General features: G+C 38.8%; 1 protein-coding gene and 1 pseudogene across 1 annotated transcript in view; both read left to right on the forward strand.

Annotated features, from left to right (window-relative positions):
• Positions 1 to 13,954: 13,954 nt before the first annotated feature.
• On the forward strand, positions 13,955 to 14,084 carry LOC114226040 (U4 spliceosomal RNA; annotated as a pseudogene).
• Positions 14,085 to 19,163: 5,079 nt separating this feature from the next.
• STK17B (serine/threonine kinase 17b) overlaps positions 19,164 to 26,640 on the forward strand; it is a 32,191-nt gene continuing 24,714 nt past the window's right edge. Inside the window, exon 1 of the mRNA XM_028121542.2 lies at positions 19,164 to 19,424. The gene's annotated coding sequence lies outside the window, so the exon portion shown is untranslated. The remainder of the gene's footprint in view (positions 19,425 to 26,640) is intronic.

Raw genomic sequence — 26,640 nt, forward strand, 5'->3', positions numbered from 1 at the left:
ATCAAGAGAAACCTAGAAATCTAAATTTTTATGTGATATGTCTAGATTTTTTGAATACTCAGTGGATCAAGGCAAATATGTCTATTAGTTGAATTTGCCTTCCAAACCAGTTTGGAACCATTGATTTAATCAATATCATTATCTTTTATACTTGATTGATAGTGTAAATGAATTGACCAAATACATAAAATATTACTAAGATGAGTAGTTAACAGGAAGAGATAGGGGAAGGAGAAAGGCAGCTATATATGAGGGCAGACAATCACTAAATGATGTACTTGAAAATGATCTGTGCTTACCAGTGTCTTTCTGAAAACCACCTTGTGTTAATTCATATGAGTTAAGAGTATTCTTGTCAAGATTTCATGGAACAGATGTGCCATTAGACTCTTCATTCTGTATTTTAGACTAGTTACTCCATGAGAGCAGTTAAAGGAAAGACTCATCCTTTAAAATGACTACTTTGACATCATTATTGAAAAGGAAGAGCAAGAGATTGCATTCATGGCACTGACTTCCTGGTTTTTGTGTCATTTTATTCCATCTATAAGGTTTGACCTCAGTGTACTTCTATTATGATAAATTTATCTGCCTTCATTATATTCTTATAATAAAACCTGAAACTCATTTAGTTAGTGAATGTTTTAAATATGCATAATTTCCACTATCCTACTAATTGCTCCTGTGAAGTCTTTCTTGGTATTTTTTATTTCATCCTTTAACTAGAAAGCATTTAACCTCTTTATCAAGGAGGGGGAAAGGTTTTTTTTCTACATACTTTATTGATCAAAAATGTTTACCTATTAATGGCTTTTTTTCCTTCTAAATACACACTTCTTTCTATAGGTACTAGGTTGACTAGTATAACATTTGTCAACCAGAGTAAATATTGAAATATAATTGAAATGAGAACATTTGAAAAAGATAAAATGATCACATTGATAGAAATCAGCTTCACGGGCGCCTGGGTGGCTCAGTTGGTTAAGTGACTGCCTTCGGCTCAGGTCATGATCCTGGAGTCCCGGGATCGAGTCCCGCATCGGGCTCCCTGCTCGGCGGGGAGTCTGCTTCTCCCTCTGACCCTCCCCCCTCTCATGTGCTCTCTCTCTCTCATTCTCGCTCTCTCAAATAAATAAATAAAATCTTTAAAAAAAAAAAAGAAATCAGCTTCACATATTTCATTGTCTTCATTATTATAGGTTCTCTCAAAAGATTTTTAGTTGCTGATTGTTCATTTAGAAAGGAAAAGCAAGCAGTTTTCCAAAGCATAAACCACTGGAACAATATATATTTCTCTGACAATTTATAATAATCTTATAAAATACTACCTCTTCCTACACAAAATAATGGAGTAGTATAATAATTCATGTCTTGTTGATATTCAGCTGGCATTGGAAAACGGATCCCAAATCCAAATTCTTGAATTTTGTCATGACATTGCCAACACATCCCTCTCCCTGCTTCTACCCCCAAGTTAAATCCTAAATTCAAGGCCAAATAAAGACCTGTTTCTTATTACTATGAGGCTTTTCCTCCAATGTCAAATGAAGTCCTCTTTTAATTGGATTAAAACATATGAAGGGCATCTTTTTGCAGTAAGTAGAGTCAGTTCTAAAGAGACTAAAAGAGGTCAAGAGGCTTCCTACACCTGTTTCTTCCTACACCCACACTCATAGCTTGACTCTTTGTATCTTACTTAGAGGGAAAGGCAAGTTCCAAGAAGAGAAACCCAGCCAATAAAGAGAAGTAAGAGAATATGTTGATATATGAATCTGGATATATAATATATGACTCTGGAGCTGGTCCAGATTGCCCACTCTAGGACTTTTCAGGGCAAAGGAGTCCCTTAATGAAAATAGTACTACTGATGAGTGCAGAAAAATGGGAAAGCCCAAAAATGAGACTGTCAAACCTGACTGAGGCTGGGCAGCTCCCCTTATCCCCAAAAGAAAACAAGTTCCTGAACCTGACCAATCTAGATCAGCATTTCTTTTTTGAAGTTGGAATGAGGGAGAATGGAGAGGAGCTATACATTTCCCCTGGGGGCAGTTCTAGTCTGGAATGATTGGCTTCCCAGACCAAAACAACAAAACAAACCATCTTTAACTGTTGACTAAAGAACTACTCACCAATTATTGATAATTTACTATTACTCCAGTTTCGGTTAAGAAACCATTTCAAAAAAATTTAAATGTAGTGCCCAATGACCATGATAGAAGATCCTCCAAATATGGAAATGTAGCTGGAAGCCAGCCCTACCAAACAAAATTACTTGTCTGCTTCATTCATTTCTAAGTAAAACTTTCATATATCATCAAACTTGGCTTTAATTTGAAAGTAGGAGTTTTCCCTTATTAGCTTTAATAACAACTGGTTCCTTGCTCCCCTAAATATTGAAGGAATTTGATGATCCAGTAAGATACCACTTTAATTTTGCCTATTCCCTGAACCAACATTGTGTACCCTGGGGTGTGCATGCATTGGTTTGAAAAGCAATGTCTATATCATCAGAGTCTCTTCCTCATACAATACTACTGATGATTTGGAGCTAAAATGTTTAGGTTTGTTTTCTCTTGTCTGCAATTAACCTGTCTGTTATATCACTCATGACAATGTTTAAGGAGGAATGAAGATAACAGGCTGTCTGAATCTTGGAACCAAGGAGGAATGCCAAGAGTTTTGTGGCTGGCATACATGTACAGAGTTTTTCTAACCAGCCACGAAGTTTGGGTGTGGTGATGGTTGGTACACACAGACTACTAACGTTTCCTAGCTGATTTTGACCTGTCCTAAGCTAAGGCCCTTAGTTAAGATATAAAACATATTTTAAAAATTAGCCCTACACCTTGGAGAAATGACTGATTCTAGGAAATAGCCAAGATAAGCATCATGTAGTGCTTGAAAGTAGGGAAGTACTTTTTAAAAAAAAAAAGTCCCAAAGATGGGAGTATGTTAAAAGGATACAGGAGCCAACTGAAACGGCTCCAGTGGCCAAAGCTAGAACAATTTGAGCAACAAAATAAATAAAGTACTATTGAATTACAACACAAAATGTAAAATAAGTATAAGTCCATATTGATAAATAAATGAATAATTAATAAATAAAGAAGAGACAAATCTTTCATGCACAAGAATTCCAAATAATTTATGTAAAGACTCTACCCTTAAATGTGGGAATGTTCATCAGAACTTCCCTCCAAAGAGTACATCACAGAATGCAGGTGGGGGAGAAGAGTAACTTTATATTGAAGAAACCTGACAAACACTACCTCAGCCAGGTGATCAAGGTCAGTATCATCAGTCATAAGTCATGTGGCTAGTATGTCCCCTTGACATGATGTGATAAAAATGGCACCTTACCTCTGTGGTCTTCTTCCCCAAACCCACCACCTCAGTTTAACCATGAGAAAAACATAAGACAAATTCCAATATAGGAGCCTCTCACAAAAATACCTGACCTCTACTTCTCAAAACAATCAAGGTCAAGGTCATCAAAACCAAGAAAAGTCTGAGAAACAGAGAAACACCCATGATCAAGAGAAGCTTGGTGAGACATAGTGACTAAATGTAACGTGGTAACCTGGATAGAATTGCGGAATGGAAAAAGGACATTAGGTAAATACTAAGGAAATCTGAATAAAGTATGGACTTTAGTTAATAATAGTGTATCACTATAATACAAGCTTACCTAACATTCATTAATAAATAGGATTTGATGAGAACCTGAGGGCTATTCTTGGATAAAAGGATGAAAGCACCCATGTTTTAGAGAATGGTGTGAAGCAGTAACTTTCCCACTGGAGTGTCATGTGGCAATAAAATTCAGTTCCATACACAACCCTTCTGACAATATTTGGTTGGTGGGAGCAGGGGAATGGCTTAGTGTTGTGAACTTTATGTAGAGGCCACTTTTAGGCAACAGGTTTGAGCAATGGAAACTTGAGTAAGGTAGAAGGGCCCACAGTGACTACCAAACAGGCACATTAAGCGACCCACATTGAAATAGCCATAGCCCCTAACTGGACAACAGGCTACTTGCAACAAGGCACAGTTCCTAAGATTACCAAAAAGGGAGAATTCCATACGTTCCCATACTTCCTCACTCTACCCTATAACTATAGCCCCTCATCACCACCACATGGCAGACAATCTCTCTTTTGCTGTCCGGCCTGCTACTCCCTTGCAGTGTATTTGATAAACTTCTATCTCTTTGTTCTGCCTTGGGTGAATTTTTTCACTGCCTGTGCCACTGGCCGCCATCCAATTGGAATGCATGGGATTAAAAGGAACATTTACTGATAACATTTGCTGATAACAACTAGCAAATTATCGTTACCATTATTATATAAAATGGAATAAAATTTAGCACACACACGAAGAGAAGGACAATCTCAGGATAAAGAACTCTCTTTTAAATGAATTCATTTATATTAATAATCAGGTTGTATTCTGTTATTTACAACCCAACAGGCCTAACTGCTGCATTCTATATAGTATGAAGCACTATTGCTGGCAATAGAAAGGGCTCAAAAAATGACAATTATGGGTGCCATTTTCTGATATCTGACCTCCTACATGGGTGGGCACTTCCTTACCTAAAAGAGTCCTGCTCTGGTTGAAAAGGTGGACTGGTTTTGCTGAGGCTTATTCACTGCTCTGCTGCTCTGACCAAAGGGTTAGAAGTTCTTCCCTTTGTTGTGACCCATTTCTCTCTCAGTGGGTCCATTTGTCTCAATCACATTCATGAGCCAGTTGTTAGAGTCTGTTCTAACCTTTGAGGAGGCCCTGCTTCTTCACCCACTGTGTGTCCAGATATGAGAGCCACATGTTCGTGTGATACTAGAGACCTGGGAATAGTATCATGTCAGCTTCATCCAAGAAACAGAAACAAACTTTTGGTCTTTCCTTTTCTGAGGGCTCATGCCCCACGTGTTAAGGCACCAAGGTATAGTTTATAAAAACATGGCCTTCCTCCACCAGAGTGGCTAAAATTAAAAGGACCAATAATAATAACAGTTGGCAAGGATGTGGAGCAATGGGAATTCTCTGCATTGTGGGTGAGAGTGTAAATTGATGAAATCAGAGAGGGAGACAAACCAGAAGAGACTCTTAATCATAGGAAACAAACTAAGGGTTGCTGGAGAGGAGGGGTGTAGGGGGATGGAGTAACTGGGTGATGGGCATTAAGGAAGGCACATGATATAATGAGCACTAGGTGTTATATACTACTGATAATCACTGAACGCTACCTCTGAAAATTTTGAATACATTATATGTTAATTAATTGAATTTAAATTTAAAAAAAGGGTGTAAATTGATGCAACCACTTTGAAAGAGTGGCAAAATTGACCAAAACTAAAAATATGAATAGCTATGACCAGCAATTTCACTTCTGAGTGTATGCCCAACAGAAATGAGTGCCTATGTCCACCAAAACACATATCCAAGAATATACATAGCACTTTTCCAATAACACTGGAAATAATGCAAATGTCCATCAACATTAGAATAAATAAACAAATTGTGATTATGTTAATTCATTGGAATATAACTCATGAAAGATGAAAGATGAAAAAGATGAAAGATGAAAAAGAATCAATTACTACTGTAAGCAACAACACGGATGAATCTTGCAGACAAAAGAAGCCCAATACCAAAGAAGGCATATCATAGGATTCCATATATATATTCCATATATATATATATATGGCTTGAAAATGGGCAGCAGGAGCCTGTCATGACAGAAGTAAAAATAATGGTAGACTTGGGAATATTGACTGAAAGGAAGTGCAGAGGAACCTCTGGTGGGCTAAAAATGTCCTATTTTTTAATCTGGATGGTGGTTACAAGGATACATATATATTTAGATTTTATCAAGCTATATACTTAAAATATGAGCAATTCTTATATGTAAGTTATAAGCTAATATAAAAACAAAAAAAATTAAAATCTAATTTGATTTAAACAAAACGTGGTCTTTGAAATATAACAAATCTATCTCCATATCCTGGCTCTGCCACTTATTTGTTGAATGACCTTTAGCAATTTCACCAGTATGAGTCTCACTTTTTTCATTTGTAGGATAGGGATAATGCCTTTCTCATGCAGTGCTTTTTATGTTAAATGAGATAATGTGAATCTAACACACTGCTTTGCATTTGGTAAGTTCTCAGTATATTTACTCTCCTTTCCCCTTCTGTTCTGGTAGAATGGCCTCACCGTTCCTATGTATTGTCTTTAGGAAACCACCAAATCCCAGGCCTATTTTAGGGAAAGGTGATTGACCTACCCTAACCCAAAAAGTAACCCAGCCTCTCCTAGAACAGATTACCATATCACCTATTTCCTCAGATCCCTTTGGAAACTCTTCTGGGAATGATTCACTCATCTGTCCATTCATCCATCCATCCATCCAATCAATACTTACTGAGTTGCTACTTTGTGCTAGGCACCACCATAGGTGCTGGGGAAATACTGGTGAAAAAGCAGACACAGTTCCTGTCCTTGGGAATTTACAATCTCGTGAGGAAGACGGGCAATAAACAAATAAATCCATCATTATTAATTATGATAAAAAGCACTATAAAGATCAGGGCAGCAATGGACAGGGAAAGCTTCTCAGAGGATATAACATCTAAAGTGAGAACTGAAGGTAGAAAAACAGGCAGTCATTGGAAGATCAGAGGGAAAACTCCTGCACTATCCTATCATTGAAGTCTTGTAACATCCAAAATAATTACATAGTAAACATAAAAGACATACTCAACGCCAACGAGAATCTTCTCACATGTGAACGCCTGCTGTAACATCTATTCTGCTTCTCAGAAGAGTGTTTTTGCATACTTCCTGTTTCTTAAAAGTTAGACTACCAGATAAGTAGCTTTCCACTATAGTAATACAAACTCATTTGTGTAATGAGTTATGGAGATAGGACATTTGGGAAATAAGAAATGAGAACAGGTAACCTACTGCTTGGGGTGTAGTGCAGTATACTGTAAAGGCCATGGGATTTGTTGTCTGAGTTCAAACTCTGTCTCCACTTCTAACTGTATGACCCCAAGCAGGTCACTTAACTTCTCTGAATCTGAGTTTCCTCATCTGAGAAATAATAATAAAGACTATTTCAAGGTTATGTTCAAGAATTAAATAAAATGCATATACATAGCATCTTGCATGAAAAATTATGATCATGCTTTAGTTAAAACATTCATGTCATGTCACTAATCCTTTGTGCTTATGTAATCTCACAATAGAAATGTCAGCTTTTTAAAAAACAGGTACACTCCTTTCTCTTAAATATCTTCTGTGAACCTCAGCTATTGATTTGGAATTCTTGGTTCTGTGTTAAATCTTATTACTTTGGGTGGTAAATCATTCTTGATTTTCCTAATTCCCCCTACCCCAAACTGCCCAGGCAATCCAGGGCAGCAGTGGGGAGTGAGCATGGCTCAACCAGTTGGGCACACAGGAACACTAAGTTTTGGGGTGATACCACTGCTGTATGTGGTTGCAGACAAAATGGCCACGGGGCTCAGCCCAGCTTGCCATCTGGACTTTGGGCCCTCCTGACAAATTACAGCCTCGTTTCCTTCCCTATTGTCCAAAGTTGCTCCATGGTAGGGCCTCCTATAATGTCTCAGAAAAAAGGGTGGGGGTGGGAGAGAAGAGAAAGCAGGTCAGATCATTTTGCTCATTGGATTTCCTCTCTCTTAGGGGTTGCCCTGGAGGGTAATACAATCTTCACTTCTAGACTAGAGCCCAGACCTCAGTTGGAAAAGTCACTCTCAGAGTCTTTTTTCTCATTTGTAAAATGGGATAACACAAGTCTTGCTCACAGTAACCTCAGGATGGTTGAGGCTCAGATAAAATATACCATGTGAAAGGTCCACGTTAACTAAAATGCTATACAGACTTTGAGTGCTATTAATATTAATAAATTCTGTGCCACATTCAGCATACATGGCTGCCTTAGAAGCCTTTTAGACCTCCTTGGGACTGAGTTACTAGAAGGGGATTTTTCTAGGTCAGTGAGTAATGGACAGTGTCTTCAAAGGTATTGCCTATTTTTACTTTGAAAGAGCAACCTTCTCAGAAATAAACTTAGTAGTGAGAAGAACTTAAAGCCTGTAAGATTAAAAGATAATTAAAAACTATACAAAACTAGCCTATTCTGATAAATTGTATAACTTATTTGGGCAAATCTAAATGTGTTATTGACCTAGGTTAAACTGAGCAAGATTCACTGAAGAAATGGGAACTGATTAAATCTTTATTTCTGCAATTTCCTGTTCTTAGCAAGTAGAGAGAAAGACAAATACCCTGGGTGAGAGACAGGAAGACACTAAGACAAATGATTTTATGCCTGTGCAGCTTCTCTCAAGTACACCAAGATAATCATCTGCAAAGTGTTTTTTTTTAAAAACCCTCATTTTAAAAGATGCACCCCCCAATTTTAGACTTGCAAAAAACAGGTTATCATTGGTTATCACATATGCCTGCTTTTTTATTTCTCAACCTGTTTCCAAGGTGAAGTATGCTGATTTATGCTTTTCTGTTGACTTCTCCTATAAACAAAACTTTCCTCTGAGAACTTAACTCAGAATCCAGATCCAAGAACCCCTAGCTAAACTCAAACCTGGACAAAGAGCATGAAAAGGGAAAAGGGACAGGTTGCTTTCCTTGTGTGTTTTTCCTGGATTATTTCAAGGTACTACTTCAAAGGATCCTTAATCAGAGGTAGTATTTCAATTGTAGAAGAAGATACTTTGTCGAGTTGAAATTAATTTAAGTCCCTAATAATCTGAGTTATCATGAAATGGAAAGATCTGAGGGGCCTAACTGGCCCACAAACTTTTCACCTTTGAAGTCTAGCAAGAAAATGACCAGAATAAAAGATTTTAAAATTTGCTTGCAAAATTGTAGAAGGCAGAACCATTCCAGGCCCTAGGAGCTCAAGTAGAAAAGCATTATATTTTATATATCCCATAAAATAATAATGAAAAGTAACCTCATAGGAACCAGTTCCAAAATCCTTTCTGGATAATTTGGTACATTTGAAAGCTTGTGTGCTGTTCATGCCTTTTTGAAGCACTCTGTAAAACAAGATACTCTCAAATGTGTTAGAACATTTCTGTTTTGATTGGCTCAGAACTGCTGGAGGGACTTGCAATGATTTATAATGAACTAAGCACATGGCATGGTGTCATCACTCATTTTCTTCAGAGCCTCTTGCCCATTTATCGAAATTGCATCACTGGGAAGTAACACAATGAAAATCTTACACTCTGCTGGTTAAAAGTTGGGTCACAATTCCAAAATCTAGGTAAAAGTTTATGGCTAGAGTAGAAGGCCAACATTTTTTTTTCATCTTTCAAGATGCTAAGCATTTAATTTATTTATGTATTTACTTGTTTTCTATAGCAGATAAAGCAAAAGGTAAGTTTATTTCACTTTTTCTTTCCTTTAGTTAACCTTGGTTCGTTTGTGGAATTCCAGGAAGGCTGATGTTAAAATAAATCAAGATCTATACCTACAGAAGTTAACTCAGAAACCAGTTCTTGGTATGATTGGTCAGAGTTATTAACTGCAAGCAATTAAGCATTTCTGAATGACAGAAGCTACCAAAGGAACGTATTTAAAGGATATTGTGTAGCTCATAGAAGAGGGATCCGGGCTGAAAAACCAGGGTCAGGACAAGATAACCAGGAACAATATCCAAAATCACATCTGCAGATTTTTCAGGTGAAGATACCACTCCTGCCTCCAGATGGGATTCTAGGCTATAGTTTGAGCCGTGGACGCCACTAACAGTAGACAAAGGAGAGGCCACGAGAAGTACCGATTCCGGGACCTGATTTCCCTGCCACTTCTCCTTCTGTCACCGAGTTGCTCCTGGCACCAGCTTCACTTGCTCTAGATCGAGGCTCAAGTATGTACAGGTGGTTAATAGAACCTAGGGTAACTGCTCCTGCCTGAGCTGTATTTTGGTTATTTCCTTTGATCTCAAAGATTATTTCTGGCTTTAATTTCTGATTCTATAACTCTAAATATGGATATTTTAAGCAATGACAGAGTCATTCATTCTTTTAAACAACTATTTTATTTTAGAACAGTTTAGATTTACAGAATTATTGCAAAGATAGTTCAGAGACTACCCCACAACCAGTTTCCCCTAGCAGTATCTTACATTAGTATGGTACATTTGTCATAATTAATGAACTGATATCAATTAGCTGATATTAATTCATATTGTTAACTAAAGTTCATACTTTATTCAGTTATTGTACAATGTCATTTTTCTGTTCCAAGCTCCCATCCAGGATACCTCAATTAGTCATCACGTTGCCTTAGATACCACTTGATTGTGACTGTTTCTCAGACTTCCCTTGTTTTTGATGACTTTGACAGTTTTAAGGAGACCAGGCCAGATATTTTTGTAGGATGTCCCTCAATTGGGATTTGTCTGATGTTTTTCTCATGGGTAAATGGGGCTTATGGGTTTTGAAGAGGAAGATGACAGAGGCAAATTACCATTCTCTCTTTTTTTTAAGATTTTATTTATTTATTTGACACAGAGAGAGAGAGCACAAGCAGGGGAAGCGGCAGGCAGAAGGAGAAGCAGGCTCCCCGCAGAGTAGGGAGCCCGACACAGGGCTCGATCCCAGGACCCCAGAATCATGACCTGAGCAGAAGGCAGCCGCTTAACTGACTGAGCCACCCAGGAGCCCCTGTCATTCTTTTTATATCATATTAAGGGTAGGTGTTATCAATGTGACTTGTGAATATTTAACTTTGATCACCTGGCTTGCATAGGTGATTGTCACATGGCTGTTGGAAGTTTTTCACTATAAAGTTAATTTTTTCCCCACCTTTCCACACTGTCCTTTTTGGAAGACTGTCACTATGCATAGCCCACACTTAAGGAGGGGGGAGTTCACTCCACCAACTTGAAGAGTAGCTATATAAATTATTCATAATTCTTCTGTAGGAAAGATTTATTTATTTATTCAATCTTTTTTTATATTAGTATGTACTCATGCACATCTATGTTACTCTTTGATGTATAATCCAATACTATTTTATTTAACACAGTTTCTCAAATTGTCCCAGCTTTGGTCATTGGGAGCTCTTTCAGTTGGCTCCTGGGTCCCTTTGACACACCCCCATAAGTGTATGGTAGTTTTGTTTGTTTGTTGGAATTTCCTTCTTTCTGGCATTACACAACGTTCCAGGCCCATCTGTACGTTTCCTTCCCCATTCCTAGAAACATCAGTTTCTCTAAGGAGCCTTGGTTCCTTTTCTTGGAGAATGGTATTGGAAAGCAAGGCCTGAGTGATAGGCGTGTTTATTGTTACTGTCATTTCTTCTACATGCTCTGACATATATCTATAATATCTATAAATATTTCTATAGGTAAACATTTGCATCTATATGAAGTTCAGCATTGTTCATACCAATGTCTCTAACTTTAATCCATTGGCACATGGATCATTCTAGCTACCTCCTCTTGCATTTGTTATATATTTGTAAAGTTATTTTAAAAATGAAAAAATCGTGGAATGGTAGTTGTGAGACTACTACTTCCCTATCCCTTAGTTTTCTTTCTTTGAGAGAGGAGAACTTGGTACTTTGCTTATAGGAGTGTGAGGATTAAATGAGTAAACACAAATAGCACATTTAGAACAATGCCAGGCTCATTATTTATAACCTAATGTTAGTCTTAGCCTGTGGGGTATATTATCATTTCCATTTTACAGATGAAAAGAAACAGAGGCATGGAGATACTATAACCTGCTTGAGGTCTCACAGCTAGTAAAACGTGCCCTTTAAAGTGTTTCTAAAACTTACATCTCTTTTTGTGAAAATGAAGCTATGAGATGCAATATATATGTCTAGAGGTAAGGCTAACTATAGCAAAAACTCAAGGAAGCTTTGAATATCCTCAGTGTTAGGGATGTTGTGATAATCATTAATGTTACCATTTCCCAAATTACCAACACTTTTGTGCCACGAAAGTACTCAGCTAGTGGAGTAGATTGGCCTCTCAATGCTCAGGCTGTCACCTTAAGCCAGTTGAGGCAAGGACCATTCCCAAGAAGGGAGTTGGGAGAGGTTAAAAGTTGGCTCTGCCTTATGTATGCCTACTGCTCCCTGTTGTAAGAAAACTGACTCAGTGAAGGGTTCCTGGAAACTTTACTATTTCTTACCTGCTATGTGCTCTGGGGAATGGGACATCAGGTCACGATTGATGGAATATGCCATTGGTAGAGGAGGTTTCCTAGGAGAATAAAAAGAAAGGAGATTGTAGGGGAGAACAAATAGGCATTTATCTACTCAAATCAAATAAGTGACAATCTTACACCCTACATTTATTTCTTTGTTCTACTCAATATCTACTTCCTTTTAGGCACTAGTGACTCTAATTTCCTTATCGTGCACAGCCCTAGACATCAACATTTGTTGACCCTACAGCTTCATTTTGAACCTGGGTGTCTTCACCAGGTAGATGCTGAAGGCGGAAGCAGCCACCTCCCTCTCCTCTTTCCTTATCAGTGATTTTACCATATTTTCTCCCCAATCATTTCTCTTAGCATCAATTCTAAGAGGTGAGGGAAACCATAAGTATCTTATAAAGTCATTAGACAGACATTCAATTAGGACCTACTATGTCTCAAGCATTTTGCTAGTCACAAAGTGCAGTAGTGAGCCAGACATATGTAGCCCTCCTCTTTGGAGAGCGAGCAGACCCCTGGAAATGAAAAACCTCTCATGAACTGAGGGCGTACCCTTCCAGCAATGGGCTCCATGTGCACTATCGTATCTAAATCTCACAGAAGTAGCTATTATTATTATCCTTGTTTTACAGATGAGGAAACTGAGGGTTGCCCAAAGTCACACAACTGGAACTGGGCAGAACTGAGACACGAAAGCTGGTCTGCCTGATGCCACACACCTAACCATGCATACATCCTCTCTCTCGCAGCTACCACGAGCCAGGACCTCAGGGTTCCATTCATGGCTGGAGGGTAGCAGCTCTTCTCCAATTTTGCTGCAGTTTCAACTGAATGCTTTGATTTGCAAATATGAAGGATTCTCTGAAGCACAACATCGAGCAAATTGTGGTAGATAGCTGGTAGAGGACAGCTGCAGACCAGAAAATGTGGCCGGATGCTGGGGCGGTCGGGGGGGGTGGGCGGCGAGATGGATGTGCACTAGTGAGGCAGTGCCAAATGGTGACAGGCCAAGGTGAGAGGGACTGACAGATTAAACCACCTAGACCCCAGACCAAGTGGAAGGAACCCTTAGATATTCTAAACACACTGTCTTTATCAGGTTAGCAAGTACAACTAGGATATAAGTATGTTTTTCTTTGCCCATGTCTACTCAAGTGATTATTCAAATAAATTAAAAAATCTGGGGTCCCCCCGCCCTGAAATGTGGCCGAGGTAATGACATAGAAAGACCTCAGGACTAAGGATCAGGAGACCTAAATTCTTGTCCAGATACGCACCAACTATTTCAGTGGTGTGCTCTTCTGCTAGCCCCTTAACTTCTCTCATTCTGGGTTATCTCCCTTCTAAAACAAGGGGATTGGGCTACTGAGACTTACAGATTTTTGAAATTTCCAACTACCCTGATGCTTTGAGTTACTGAGCACCTCCAGTGTGCCTAGTACCACATTAAACAATCTGATGTTTAGAAGCAATTGGAAGGCATAAGTCTAGCCCTGAACCTGCACTGTCCAGTGCAGTAGCCACCAACCACATGTGGCTACGGAACACTTGACACGTGGTTGCTGTGACTGCATCACAGTTTTATTTCATTTTGATTAAATCTGAATTAAGAAACCGATCCTGCATTCAGGTACTGAAAACTTTTATGTTTGAAACAACATACGGATGTGATTTTTCTTTTTTCAACAGTGAATTTTGTGCAGTCTAAATACAGTGTTTCCAGCTTGGTGCAGTGGCAATATCGTAGCCAATGAGGTTTATCCAAGGCGCGACTATTGCTAATTGAAAACTAAATACAGTGTTTCCAATGAAAATGTAGTATCCAAATTGGAATGCATGGTGTAAAATAAACCAGATTTAAGACAATGTGAAAAAAAAAGGTTGTAAAATATCTCATTAATAATTTCATACTGGGGGTGCCTGGGTGGCTCAGTTCGTTAAGTGTCTGCCTTCAGCTCAGGTCATGATCTCAGGGTCCTGGGATTGAGCCCCGGATCGGGCTCCCTGCTCAGCAGAGAGCCTGCTTCTCCCTCTCCCACTCCACTGCTTGTGCTCTCTCTCTCTCTCTCTCTCTGTCAAATAAATAAATAAAATCTTTTTTAAAAAATAATTTTATATTGATTACATGTTGACATGACAATATTTTGGATATACTGGGTTAAGTGAAATATATTATTAAAATTAATTTCACCTGTTTTTCTTACTTTTTAAATATAACTACTAGAACATTTAAAATGACATATGCGGCTTGCACAACACTTCTTTTTGATGATTTCGGAAGTTTATACTCTAACAACTGTGGTGTGGTGGGTGGTTTGATTAGCAACCTAGATCATCAGTCATAGGTGCTTTGGAGAAAAGACTAGTATCACCCTTTGAGGAAAAGAATAATATCACCCTGTACCAGTCTGAGTCATTATTCTCATCAGGAAAGACTTGCCCCAATTACCTTTGTTAACAGGGTTTGTTTTAAGAGAGCCAGGGGATGTGAGGACTCTGTGGTCCCCAGGGCTTCCCAAACTGGGATGCGCTGTAGGCACCATGGATAAAGCGCTGTGACTCATCCATCTGAGTACACCCGGCACTCCTCCCTCTTTGTGGACTAGCCGGTGTCCATGCAGCATGAGTAACCCTGTTGGATGGAGGTTTGAGCCAAGCCCCTTCAGAGGCTGTTGCCCCCCACTTGTGTCTGGCTGCCTTTAGCCTGGCCACAATTTTCTGGTTGATTCAGTTGGAGACAGGTAGTAGTGTCTGTCTAGTTCTTGCCACATGGATTAAACTGTAGGATCTTGACACAAAAATAACTGGCAAGGCTTTCTTCAGAAGGAGCATATATCAATGGCAGGAGTTTTGAATTCAGGCCTTCTTCTGTAAAATTCCACCCTCCTCTGCATCTGTAGGGAATAAGTGTCCTATCAGGGAGGATATGTCCAAATATCCCTGGTCAGTATGTGTTCAGCTTGTGGTGACAGACCTGGTGTGATTGGGGAAGGTGACCTTCCCTGGGCACATTGTGGTGAATATCGTGGCACGAAAAGAAAGGACAACCACCCCTGGTCACAGATGGTGATTCATTTGCAATGACTGGGAAGGACCACTGTAATGGCCTGCTAGAGGTGCCGTAACAAATACCTCAGAATGGATGGCCTAAACAACAGAAGTTTATTTTCTCAGAGTTCTGCAGGCTAGAAGTCCAAGGATCAAGGTGTCAGCAGGCTTAGCTTCTTCTGAGGTCTCTCTCCTTGTCTTGCAGATGACTGCCTTCTCTCTGTGTCCTCACATGGTCATCCCTCAGTCTGTGTTGTAATCTCTCTTTTTAAAATTATTTTTTAAATCGAGACATAATTGACAGGTAATATATTAGTTTCAGGTATACAACATAATGATTTCATATTTTATACATTGCAAAATAATCACAATAAGTCTAGTTAACATCCATCCCCTTACATGGTTACAAAAACATATTTTTCCTAGTGATGAGGACTTTTAAGATCTATTTTCTTAGCACCTTTCAAATATGCAAGACAGTATTATTAACTATAGTCATCATGCTGTACATTATATCTCCATGACTTAATTATTTTATAACTGGAAGATTCTACCTTTTGACCCCCTTCACCCATTTCTCCCACCTCTGTCACCCTTCATCTCTGGAAACAACCACTCTGTTGTTTATCTATGAGCTTGATTTTTCGTTTTGTTTTGCTTTTAATTCCACATATAAGTGAGATCATACGGTACTTTTCTCTCTTATTTCACTTTGCATTTATTTCATCTTGAGGTCCATCTACATTGTTGCAAATGACAAGATTTCATTCCTTTTTATGCCTGAATAGTATTACCTTGTAGATGTAGCACAATTTCTTTATCCATTCCTCCACTGATGGGCACTTAGGTTGTTTCCATATCTTGGCTACTACAAATAATGCTGCAGTGAACATGGGAGTGAAGATATCTTTCTGAGTTGATGTTTTTGTTTTCTTTGGATAAATACTTAGAAGAGGAATTGCTGGATCATATAGTAGTTATATTTTAATTTTTTGAGGAACCTCTATACTTTTCCAAAGTGGCTGCACCAAGTTACACAGGTTCCCCTTTCCCCACATCCTCACCAACACTTGCTATTTTTTTGTCTTTTTGATAATTACTATTCTAACAGGTATGAGATGACATCTCATTGTGGTTTCAATTTACATTTCCCTGGTGATTAGTGATGTTGAGCATCTTTTTATTTACCTGTTGGCCACCTGTATGACTTCTTTGGGAAAATGTCTGTTCAGATCTACTGCTCAATTTAAAATCAGATTGTTTGTTTTTTGCTATGAGGTTGTGTGAGCTCTTTATATATTTTGAATGTTAACAGCTTGCCAGACACATGATTTGCAAATATTTCCTCCCATTTCAGTAGGTTGCCTTTTCATTTTGTTTGATGGTGTAATCTCTTCATCTTGGATTACCACTTACCTATATAATCTCATTTTACCTTAATTATCTCTTTAAAGGCCTGATCTCCAAATACAGTCACATTCTGAGGTACTGGGGGTTAGGATTTCAGCATATGAATTTGGTAGGTACACAGCCCATAGCAACCACCATCCTTGGTCAGTATGTGGCATTTGAGGATCAACTTAATGAACTGCGTGGTCAGACACAATGCCCACGAAATGACCATTAGGTCACATGAAGATTTCCTACTCAAGGGAATGAGAACAAGACATGCACCTTTGACAAGGCTATAAATGACTTTAGGTAAATGCGATTGGATGGAGGGACATAACTGACTCCTGAATTTTATTGCCAGTCTGCTTCTCAGCACCAGGTACTCCTTGTTACTTGAACCACAGTGCCTGAGGCCAAGCAAGTGTAGTTGAATGTCCTTGAGATAATGTGCTAAATCCTGGCTGGCAAATCTGACATCAGTCACAAGGGTTAAGAATCTATTTAGGGGCATAAGACAAACAAATGGAACAAGTATAATGTGAGCCCTGTACCGAGCAACGTAAGGCAAAGAGGTGATCAGGCTGAGAGTGGAAAGGAGAAATCAGCAAAGATTTCTGATTTCTGGTGAGGGTAGCCTTCTTATAGTTGGAAATTGGTAAACAGGTGCTGATGAGGAGGATGGTGAAAATCTGGAGCCAAGGGAGGGGCAGGAAATGCAAGATATGAAAAGATCCTCTAGAAGCTGATGGTTAGAGCCCAGAGCTTGTGAGTAAGGAGGGTTGGTTTAAAGCAGTGATGGAGAAAGGTCTGCCTCTAGGTGTGAAGTGATATGGGACTGGGTAAGTGACAGAGGAGAAGGGAAATTGAGTGTGTGGAGATTAAGAGCTGGCAATTGAGCAAATGCTGTAATTGAGGAGGTCTAGCATTACACACAGACACACACGAACACACACACACACACGCACACATACACACACACACACACACCAAAAATCTCTGTGATGATATCTGCGATTCCCAGAGATTACTGGTTCCAGTGCTGGTACTGAGACCTTTGGGATGACACCCCAGTGTACATAAAAAAAAAAAAAAAAGATGGCAACAGTCTTATTTGTTTGTGAACTCTTAGATGACGATAGCTGAAAAGTCCATTTTAACATGAGGCTTTTTGTTTGCTTCCATGCTAACCATAGACTGCTCTAGTCAGTTCAATTGTTAGCAGCAAGAAACTAGATAGATATAAGCAGTATTCTCCAAGTGACACATTAAACTGGGATGAGTCAGTTAAGTAACAACAAGCAGACTTCATTAAATGATTAAAAGGCATTTTATGCATTTATTTTAAGAAAAATATATTATGGAAGAGTCAACAGATGGATTCATGGGAATTTGCTTGGCTTACAGGGATAGAACAAGAAAACCTCCTCTTTAAATGTTGACTGGGGGCTCCTGGGCAGCTCAGTTGGTTAAGTGGCTTACTCTTGATTCCAGCTTAGGTCATGGTCTCAGGGTCCTTGGATAAGTCCCATGTTGGGCTCAACACTCAGCAGGGAATCTGCTTGAGAATTCTCTTTCCCTCTCCCTCTGCCCCTTCTCATGCTCACATGCTTTCTCTCTCTAGAATAAATCAATCTTAAATAAGTACATAAATGTTGGCTGAATGTTACAGCCTTTTGAAAGAGAACTATTTCTCTCCCAATATATTTTCCTAGTAATCTTCTACAATTACTGTAAATATACTCTGCAACGAATCGTAGATTATAAATATTTTTAAAAATTCAACTGTGTCTTGCACAGAACTTTCAACCTTTTCATTCTGTTCAAGGGATGACAGATCCTGAATAGCTGCTGTGCGCTTTCATCTCTTCTCTTAGCACCCTATATGCAAAATCAGCAATTCATCCTATTCGGACTTTCCTTAAACTGCCTTCAGCCAGGCCTCAGGACTCAGCCTCCTCAAGCGAACTTCAGTAGTGGGGCTCAGGCTCCATAAATCCCCAAGTGATGCTGATGCTTGCCAAGTTGAAGCAAACTGGGTCTCCACTTGCAGGGTGGTTTCAAGTCATAGGGAAGATGACTAGGAAGAGTTAGAAAGGAAGTCCCAAACAGAAGTTTGGGAATGAGTGAACAGCTGGGACTAACTTTATTTCTTCCTCTTTCCACTTTGCACATATTCACTCTGAAGGCAGGTAATGGGGCACCCAGTCGAAGTTACAGTCCGGCGCTCAGCCCTGTCAGCCAGCGCCCGTCTCCCCATCCCTCGCCTTAATTACCCCTGCGCCCCCACCTGCTCCGCGGCTCCGCCCAGCCTCCGGCCACACCGGCCACACCCTCTCACTGCTCTGGCCCCCCCCAGCCCCGCCCCTCAGCACGCGCCGCGGCCGGCGCCCCGCCCCGCCCGTCACGTGACAGCCACGCCCTCCGTGCGCGCTCGGATTGGCTCTCCCGGCCGAGGGGGTGGGTTCTAGCTTACAGCACTGCCCCGCAACGCGGCTGCAGTTTTCAAACCTCAACTGTAAGCTTCGGTCACCGTCTCCGCTGCCATCGCCGGGAGCCACCTCACAGGGGAACAGTTCACAACTGTTGGCCGTTGTCCAGAAGAGTAAAAGTGGGTCCTGCCACGCTCGGAGCTACCTGGCGCCTCACCGGGCTAGAGCTGGAGAACAAGTCGTGTGGTGGCCACCGGCGTGGGGCGGGACGGGAGCCCCCTTGGAGGGGGCAGCCCCGAGAGAACCTGCTGCGGCCCGAGCGGTCAGTGTCTTTCGCTTTGCGCGACCGCGGTCCTGTCACGACTGGTGGGTGGGCTCGGGGCTGCGACTCTGAATCCCTGAACCCGCCCCATTTACCCTGGGTATGGAGACCCGCCGCCTTAACGTCGGAGGGGTCCGGAGGAGGGATGCAGGCAGTGTGGGCGGGTTCGGGGTCTCCTCAGAACCTGGACCCCCGGCCTGGTGGAGGTGGACTCGGACTGCCGCACCTCAGGTGGCCCGACTGCCCCGGGCCCCTCTCCGCTCTCCGGCTGGAGTTCCCTCGGGTTCGGTGCTGGGGCGTCCGGTGATCCTCCCAACCCCCTCTTCAGTCGCGGCGCGTGTCTGTGCGTGTGTGTGTGTGCGCGCGCGCCGTCGCCTGGCCGGCCGGGGCTCTCCCCGGGTCGCATCCCGCAGGGGCTCCCTTCGCGACTGGCTCCCTCGCGCCCCTTTCCACGTCGCGTCGATGTGGTCCTTCCTGTCCCCAGCCCCGCGTTCACAGCTGTGGTGTGGGCACAGGACGTGTTCACATCTGGACTGGTGGACGCGTCCTGCGCACAGCTGCTTTCGGTCTCGAGAAAGTTTGTGCTCATCTTGTGGGGCATTTTCAGTTACAGCTTGTGAACAGTGTTGTAAAGCCATTGAATAGAGAAGACGAATTTCCGTTGTTTCGGTAATTTTCAGTGATCTGATTTTATTTTGACGCCATGTAAATCACTTAAGTGTACACGAGCCATCCTGAAACTGTACAGCTACGTGATGACTACAGTATTGAAATTTACCCAGCTCTTTGTTTTATTGTAGGGAAAAGCGCTTCATTTCAATTCCCTTAGAAGGATAAGTAGAGACAAAGTTGGAGGAGACTTGATGGCAGCTGGTAGCTGATAGGAGTTCTTCCTCCGTCTGTGATGGGAGAAGAGACACTCGGACATAAACTTGCAAATTAAAATTAAGAAGGAAAAATACATTTAAAAAATCCAACCACATGCTGGTCAAATTTCAATAATATTAGGTCTGTGTATCACAGTCACTGTTTTGCCAACGTAATGTTTACCTCCGGTACCAGTGAAATGCTGTGAACCTTGCAGTGATGTTTGATATGGCGCGGCCCCTTTAAGTCCTCATCTTTGAGAACGTGTGCGCTGAGACAGCATGGTCTACAGAGATGATTGAGCAAGTGGTGGCAAATGTATGTAACCTGGCAGTTTAAGCCCACGAGCATGATTTTATTAAAGGAAAAGATAATAAACCTACTTTCTCATACACTGTCCAGTGTGAACTGGACAGAAGTAGTATTTAACTACTTCTAGTGTTTGTTTTATATTAAACCACATATCCATAGAACTTTATATTTTTTAAAAAGTTGGTCCATAGAAACAGTGCCCTAATTTAAGACCTGTCTTCTTCCCCATTCATCCTTCTGTGAGATGTTTCATTTTTTTAAATTTTCTAATATTTTAATAAGTGGAGTTATTAATAGCTGCTTTATTTTTGGGATACATAACGTTCATTTTAGATCATTTTCTAAATTATGGATCTAAAATGAAGTGAAATATATTTACATGGCAATATATTTAAGTTTTAAAAGTAAAACTTGAGTAGTAATTTTAAAATATTTCTTTTCTGTGTGTGGGCAGAATGGTTGTAGTTGCTCTTGGACTCTGAATAGTAAATTACAGTTTGGTTAAAATAGAATCAGTTTTTAGGAAAGTCAAACCTTGACTAATTGATCACTGTGTCAGCACATTAATAACAAATCTGAAGAAGATACAGGCATTTTATGGCATGTTTCTAATCAAACAATTTTTTAAGCTTGCATTGGCAGTGCTTTGCTGGTGTTAAGTAAATATCTAAACATATTTTAAAAGCTTTGTTTTGAAGCTCTTTGATTATTATGAGAGACTATCCTTATCAAAAATTTCTTGTACTCAAGAAGACCTAATTTAAAACCCATAAATCAAGGAAATCAATTGCTAACACTGTCACTAAATCCTAAAATTGTCTCAAAATTGCATGTACATTATATTGTAGTACATATTTCCTGTATATAAAATTGGCGGCTAAGAACAGTGCTCCTAGATTTACCGCTTTTAAAAGATTTTGATTGAATCTTGTTTTTTTTTTTTTTTAAGAATTCTTTTGCATTCTGTGGGTATTGATTGTGTCAGAAATATTAACAGTCATTTATGTACTTCCTTTCCCCTTGGGAAGACCTTAAATATTTTAGTTGCTTTAGTTTTCCACCATATTGATGACAAAATTCTATTATTTTATTTTTAAGTAATTTATAGTCTATGATGGATTATTTTCAAAGGATATTTCTTTGATTATTTCAATTAACACATGTACTTATAAATTAAGTTTCAAATATTTTTATATAAATATGTTGTGATGTTGCAATTTTCAAGACATATTTAGTTAAGTTTTTAAAAATTTCTTTGATTTATTTATCCTTTTTTTCCAATAACATTTAACTTTGAATTTCAGTGCCACTTTAAACATCTAAATTAATCAGTTTCTTTTAATATTATATGTATATTTTGGTGCATCCCTGACTCTTTGCAACTGCCTCACCCAAAGAGGGCATAGTTATACTTTAAGGATTTAAAAATTTTGATATTAACAGTGAGGTGGTAGTTTCATCTTTAAATCCTTATAGGATCATATCCCATTTTACACTGTAATGGTTACTGAACAAACAGTACTTCAGCAGTGTGGTCAGTAAACAGTACTTTATTTTACAATAGAAACTTAATTTTCCATCTGATGAGCGACAAGCACTGTGTGTTTGTTGGTCCACTATATTTCTGTTTTTCAACATCTTCCTATCCTTTTTCAAAATTACAGGGTTTAATTTTCCTTCTGAAGGAAGGCATAGAATCAGGCTTGGGGTTGTTACCTGGAACTTCAGCCCTTGGGTTGTATATACTAGACTGATTGGACTAGAGTTTAGTTAGCTGGCTTCCTTTTGTGATTTTCAAAGGATTAAATTCTTGACTTATACGTCTTATTCAGTCTTTAGAAGCAAGCAAACAAACAAAACCTGTTATTAGAATACAGTTAGTATTCTAATATAGTATTCCTATCTAAGGAATATAGTCTCTTCCTTGAAATTGAAAATCATCTTCATCCTTAACCCTACACCAATACATTTATTTCTAATCAATGACTAAAAATGGATTCTTCTGCCACACTAGCAGAAAGTTCTTTCTTTATTTTGATGGAGGCTAGATAAATAAATCTCCAGTTCCTCTGTTTCCTAGGAAAAACTTGGTAGCTATAAAATGCTGACATTCCTACTGGGTGCCAGACACCATGCTAGGAGTTTAGACACAAAAGCAAATGTTGCCCTTTAGACACTAAAGAGAATTGTGTTCTAACATGTTACATGTTGAAGTAAAGAGGTATGTCAAGGGTCCTCCTGTTCCTCCTGTTTGAAAGGTAAAGGAGAGGCATTTAAACCAACCTGTGGGTTTTAGGCAAAGCTTCCTGGGTGAGGTGACCTTCTGTGTTGAGATAAGAAGGGTGTATGAGAAGATTTAGCCTTTTAAGGAAGAGTAGAGAGAACATTTCAGGCAGAGAAGTAGAACAGAGATGGAGAGGAAAAAAAAAAAAAGTGTGGCAGGAAATGAAACTGGTGTGTACCTGGCCTCAAAGGCTTTTGTGTGTCATGCAGTAGTGCTTTAGCTTATAGGTACTGGGTGGCTCATTAAGGGATCAAGGCAGACAATTTAATTCTCTAGATGTTATCATATATTGTGTATGATATATTTTATTTCTGTAAAACATTTTTATTGATAACTTCGAAATGAATATTGTGATGAATATTTTTTAAATAGAGCTATTTAGAGGTTTTAAAGGGACTGTTGTTTGTCTTACTTTTGATCACATCACATTGCTGTCTCCCTTCAAGTAAGTTAAGGTCCACATCGAGCCTAACATTTCCTCTGTTACTTCCTTCACTGATCCATATCTGCATTTTTACTGTAATTATTGTGATGGGAATTAAAAGAAAAATCTTTGAGAATAAGTTTGAGGTACTGTATACTTGGAAGCTTAATTTTATCTTGCCTTCTATTACCCTCTTACTGTTTCTAGTGCCTGATTGTGTCTATAATTGTGTACCTCTATACACACACACACACACACACACACACATTTACCTACTAAGTCCCTTAAGATTTTTTTTTTACTAGTATAGCCTAATAAAGTGTTATAAAATGAATTTCAAATAGATTGAGACATATTGGTAATTTAGAATCAGTTATGTGAATTGTGAATTGTGGTAGAAAACAAAGAAAAGATCTAGAATTGTTGGAGTTAAAGAGAAATTGTTGGGAAATTTAGGAAGATACACAGAGACACAGAGGGTTGACTGATAACCTTCATGTACCCAAGGATTAAATCTTATATGACAGGCAACCAGATGTTTGTGGAGGGTTTAGACAAAGGGTAACATTCATGCTCTGCTATAAGTAAAATTGGCCAAAGGAGAAGAAATGGAAAGATATTTAGGCTGTGGCAACTGGTTCAGGTGCAGGAAATAGAAGGAAAAATACACTTAGAGGATGCTAGCTATATGGATGCCTTAAGCAGTCTGTAATATAGGTATTTTAGCAATAAGTAGGTAAGTGTAAGGCTCTGTTTTCAGAAATGTGCTCACTCTTTTTTCTGAGACATAGCTTGTATTCCAGCATATTCAGAGCTAGAGTAAAATGTATCACAATTCAAAAAATAATTTTTGTATTAACATGTATTTAAAAGAACTGCTGATTGCCCAGTGCTGCTTTCAGCTACATTTAGAGTCATAAAAACGCCTGTGGGTCCATTCAGCATTATGATGACCAACAGTACATGTGAGGGGAGGAAAATTTGTTAGGGTAAAAAATTAAACACAAGGCAATGTCCAGTAATAGGAAATACTCTCAAGTAGCTTGATTTAATAAGGCCCTATTTATTTTATTATTATCTTATCAATCCTTTAAAGGTCATCTCTTTTTCCTTCTAACATAACTGAATAATAGATATTATGAAATATTTATATGTATATTTGGATATCACATTTTAGATTTTGGGAGGGAAGGAGGTCCCAGATAAGTCTACATTTTCACAAGTGATACTCATAATCAAGGTGTATATCCTAAAGTTACAGATTGTTATTCATTATATAGAACTGTAACTCTAACATTAATTCAGAATTTATTAAATTATCTCTATCCAGTATTAAACAAGGCATTAATTCTTGTTTAGTATTTGCCCTGAATGCTTATAAGGTCTCTGCATAAGAACTGACATATTATTTGGATAGTAAATGCCATCTGCTCTATATAAATGCAGAGAAAACTCTGAGGCCTTAAAAAAATTGAGCAATAATTGTTCTTGAACCTACAGTCAAGTAAACCCTTAATGTGTAAAGAGATATATTTTGCTGTTGCAAGTGAGTAAGTTTCTGCATTTAGAGTCTAGTGATATATATTCACAGCCATCTTTTTTACCCAAAAGCGTTTGCTAATTATTTGCCTATTATTAAAGTAGTACCTGCTTAGTGTAGATACTTTAAATACTAGGAAAGTATAAATACTGCCATAATCCCACCACCCAAAGATAACCACTGTTAACATTTTGCCCTAGTTTTCCAGTCTTTTCTTCTATTTGTTTTTATATTTTTGCCACAAAATTATCATAGTATATATACGTTTTGTGTCTTCCTTTTTTCACTTAATATTACAGGAGATAAAAATATTCTTTGAAAGCATGATTTTTGAGTATATAGTATCCTATTACTTAGATATATTTAAGCACTTTTTGGATTTTAGGGTTCATTCATTCAACAAGTTTGTTTTTTTTTCATTATTATAAATCCTAGTTCACTGAGCATAAATCTTTGACTACATCTAAGATCCATATTGACTCTTTGGAAACTTGAGAGCAGAAAATACTCATAAAATTAGTTCTGCTAGAGTTCTTATGAATAGTTCACTTTGTAGCTGATATATTACAGCATGAGATAAAGATCTTAGATTCTAAAATCTAGATGAGGTGAACATCTCAGAATCAAGAGCCTATACTCTGTCTCTATGATTGAATTTGACACGTACTTATATTTCTCAAGGCCTGATTGATGGACAGTGTTGGGAATGTAGCCCAATTTGTATCCATGATACAGGTACATCCTTTCCTTCTGTATATATGTATGTATAATAAATATGCAATCATAAGCGGCATATTCATAGACTTTTAAATTTAGAAAAAAATTGTCAAAACCCAAAGATGACCTGAAAATAAATAGATTGAGCATAGAAATTGGTAACCATTTTGATTTTTCTGAGAGGAATATATGACCATTGTAACTGCATGCCATCAGATCTAAGAAAATACACAAAGTACACAATTAAAAAAGGCAGAATTTTACAAGTCGAGTTTAAGCTAACCTGAGGTGAGAGTATGGAAACAGTACAACTGCTCAACAACAGCCAGGGACGGTGTAGAGAGTATCTTTGGGTAGAATATTAACAATATTTACTTACTGAACAATCATGATGTACTCTCATGATTAGCCCTGTACCAGTGTCATTCTACATGAGTACATCATATTTTAATTTTAATCCATAGAGCTGTGCAAAATAGATTCTATTATAATCCATACTTTAGAAGAAGCAGAATTGAAACTTTCCTCACTAGTAATTAGAGAAATGCAAAGTAAAACACAAAACTTCATTTCCCTTCATCACACTAGAATAGCCAAAATTAAAGGCCTAAATGGGACAAACGTTGGCAAGGAAATGATAAGCTCTCCCACCTAGTGCTAGTGGGAATATAAACGGGGGATGGAACGAAGGGACCAACTTCAGCTGTGTCTATGATGTTTTATTTATTTTAATTTAAACAAAATATAACAAAGCAATAAGATTGAAAAAGCAAGTGTTTGTTAGGATATTTGTATCCCTTCCTATACATTTGAAATATTTCTTTCTTTAATTTTTTTTAAAGTAGCTATATTTGTTTCCCACACAGCCATAACAAAGTACTGTGGATCAGGTGACTTAAACAGACATTTATTTTCCCATAATTCTGGAGAGTAGCAATTTGAGATCATGGTGTTGACAGGATTGGTTTCTTCTAAGGCCTTTCTCATGGCTTGCAGATGTCCTCTTCTCCCTGTGTCTTCACATGGTTTTCCTTCTGTGTGTTTCTGTGGCCTAATTACTTTTTATAAGGAC

Source organism: Eumetopias jubatus, unplaced genomic scaffold (genome assembly GCF_037043125.1).
Source record: "Eumetopias jubatus isolate StellerSeaLion01/CBP00866 unplaced genomic scaffold, mEumJub1_p1.0 scaffold_3, whole genome shotgun sequence".
In the NCBI taxonomy this organism is placed as follows: Eukaryota; Metazoa; Chordata; class Mammalia; order Carnivora; family Otariidae; genus Eumetopias; species Eumetopias jubatus.